The following is a 3036-nucleotide window of genomic DNA, read 5'->3' as shown; positions in this document are numbered from 1 at the left end:
AGAAATTCGAATCGACCATCAACGATACGAATTTCAATATTGTTCTTCACTTAAGACTCACATGCCAGGGTGATAAGTATGAAGGAAATGAGCCTCTTGATTACTCTATGCTAAACTTCCCTGCAGACATGTGCTGACAGTGTCACTAGCAACTTATTTTTCTCTGGGTAGCTTCAAATATGGGCAATTTTGTCGCCTTAAATCCAATTGAATATTCTAAATATCATTTGTGAACAGCGTTCACTTCTCCATTAATTAAATTTATGGACCTCAAAACAAGCAATTTGCCTTAGTAGCTATAGAGCAGGTTCTGATAGGTATTGACGCAATCTTTTGCAACCATTTACCATAGAAAATCAAAGAAAGAACCCAAACACATTACATTGCATTTACTCCCTGTGCCTTGAGTAACACATATGAATCCGTGACAATAATAAATTATTTGAAGAATCTCCTGTGCAAGGAAAAGAACAGAATGTGACGCTTTAATTATAGCGCACTGGATCAGAAACAATGAAATTAATTCTGTGTCACATTGATGTACTGCATTCTAATGTAATAAAATAATCATCAAATGAAAACGGTTTTGTGCCTCCTTTGCTATCAAGAGTGAAACACAAATCGTAGACAGATTTTATGGGTCACTACTCAACAACATTAAAGCATTGTACATGGTTGAGAGTGTGGAGTGGAGCAGATGTTGTCGGCAGAAGGCAGCGCAGTGCCTCAGCCCCCGCCGGTAGGCAGCAAACGGGTCCCAGAGAACTCAGACGCATGTGGTGTTCAGAGGCAGATGCTCGGTAAAGAAATCTTTCGCTAAAACATTGTTGAACCAAACTATTATTACCAGTGTGACACAAAGCGAAATATATTGTAGATTCGCTTGAATTGCACGCATAGCTTCAGCACCGAGAGGAAAGGGGCGATAAAAATTTTGTCGATGTATGCTTCCGGTCGCCAGACGTCATATTAGCGTCTCGCGTTTTACCTCAAGACTACGGCCTTAGTCAAGAATACTGTACTACGACTGAACTCAAGACTTCCTCTGGGAAGTGCCGCAGTCTACAATGTTGCAGATCGAGCTTACTGCCGGACACAGGATCCTGAGAGGAGCACGACTGTGTTGTCCAGTTGTCCACCTTATGTGGACGGCTCGGCGGTCAATGTTTTGCTCTAAGGCTCTATCTACAACACATATTGCATCCTGAACACCTAGAAGAATTAAAAAAACAAAAGTAGTTTATGAGAGCAACGTTAACTATGGCGTTCGAAGTATTTATAGTGTTGTGTTCGTGTGTGCAAACGCCTTCCAATGCCCACTCAAGGAGGACAAGGATACAAAGTCTAGCTTCAGTATTATAAATTCGCTACAGTCTGCGGATGAACTCAGACTTAGGTTGATAATTAATTTGAATATTTAGCAATACTATACCCATTGGTGTTAAACTCGTTATTAACCAATGATTCCCACAGCTACAGGGACACTACTTGTGATACTTAGGCAGTGCTATCAGACGAAAAGATCAAACTGACACAAACTGTGGGAAGTTTGTTTTACAAACATCGTACCAGGATAATGAGCTTTTACGTATTTGGGATGTCTGTGAACGTTGCTGCTTGAGACCATATAGACGAAAGTAAATTCCTTCAGCAACGACAATGTTTGAAGAAATCGTCTTAACTGGACTAAATCGTGGTTTGTAAATCGTTTACCGGCCGTACTCTGCCGAATTTCGCTGATTGGAAGGCAAATAGCTTACGGAAAAATGTCACAGAAGCAAAAGGGAGAACGAAATGTCTCCCACTGGAAGGTCATGTTGTCTTATTTAAATGATTACAAAATCAGGTAAAACGACCAGTCAGATTGTCAGTATAAGAACATTACTGTTGTCAGTATGATGTAGCACTGCTCAGGGCCTGTAACGATAAAGGGCCCGTTTAGGTCAGTCATATTGTATACAGAAGTGGGAGAGAGAGCACCGCCACATCCTACAATCCGAATGCACTGCAGACACACAGAAATTACTGTTACAGTGTACTAATGGAGCACAATTAATGAGTGAACTGCGTATTTTCCGGTGAGAGAGAGCACTGGCAAATAGTCTTCGCATATTAGGTTACTTAATGTGGTGTCACTCTGAGCCAGAATTTATGGCCGGCGGTTGAGTGTAAGGTCAGTGGGCCGGATCCGAGTTTTGCAAGTGCGAGATAATTTCCTACATTATAGAAGCGAATATTAAACTGGAACTAATATTCGAAAAATTTTGAACTTGGATAGCTTAGAATGAAAATCTTTTTCTTTATTGCAAAGGAAAACAATTGATTTTCTAAAACATTCTCTGTCATACACAACTTAAAAAAGGGCACGTCGACCAAATCATATGGAAAAGTTGACAGCGACGTATATCGGCAGGCAGTATGATCTCTTAGCTTTTGGTTTGGCAGTACTCGACAGCCATTTCTAGGCGCAAGTAATAGAAGAATGGCAGCGCGTTTTTGTTATCAAGTAACGTCTTCATCGATTACTTTAGTTTTAATGTAATCTATGAGTAATTGCTGGTGTTTGATATTAACATGAAAAGAATTCTGTAGACAGAGAAAGAACCTCTTCTTGGGAAACTACTTGTATAGTGACCAAAAGGCACGAACTGATATTCAAGTACAGTGTTCCAGCAGCGGCATGAAGAAAATGATAGTAATAATGACGGTAATAATCGATTTATCCGCTAACTTCACACTTCCCAGTGGATCTTCACGAATTAAGAAAATTGCTGAATTTGTGAACATTTCAAAATGGCTTCACATCGAGCCTATGATGCCTACAAGGGTCTTTACATCCTGCTGACTTGCGAATAGCATACTCTCCGCGTCAGAAGCTTGTTTCTACTTAACCATTTAATAGACTCACGTTTTTTCCACCGTGACTACTTTTGTAAGCTCAGCACATCATCCGTTGCAGCTCACTCCTGGGGCTGGGAAATATGGGCACAATGGCCTGGTGGAACTATCACAGGAGCAATGCGTGGGTTCAGACAT

Source organism: Schistocerca gregaria, unplaced genomic scaffold (assembly GCF_023897955.1).
Source record: "Schistocerca gregaria isolate iqSchGreg1 unplaced genomic scaffold, iqSchGreg1.2 ptg000405l, whole genome shotgun sequence".
In the NCBI taxonomy this organism is placed as follows: domain Eukaryota; kingdom Metazoa; phylum Arthropoda; class Insecta; order Orthoptera; family Acrididae; genus Schistocerca; species Schistocerca gregaria.
Note: the sequence above shows the minus strand (reverse complement) of the source record.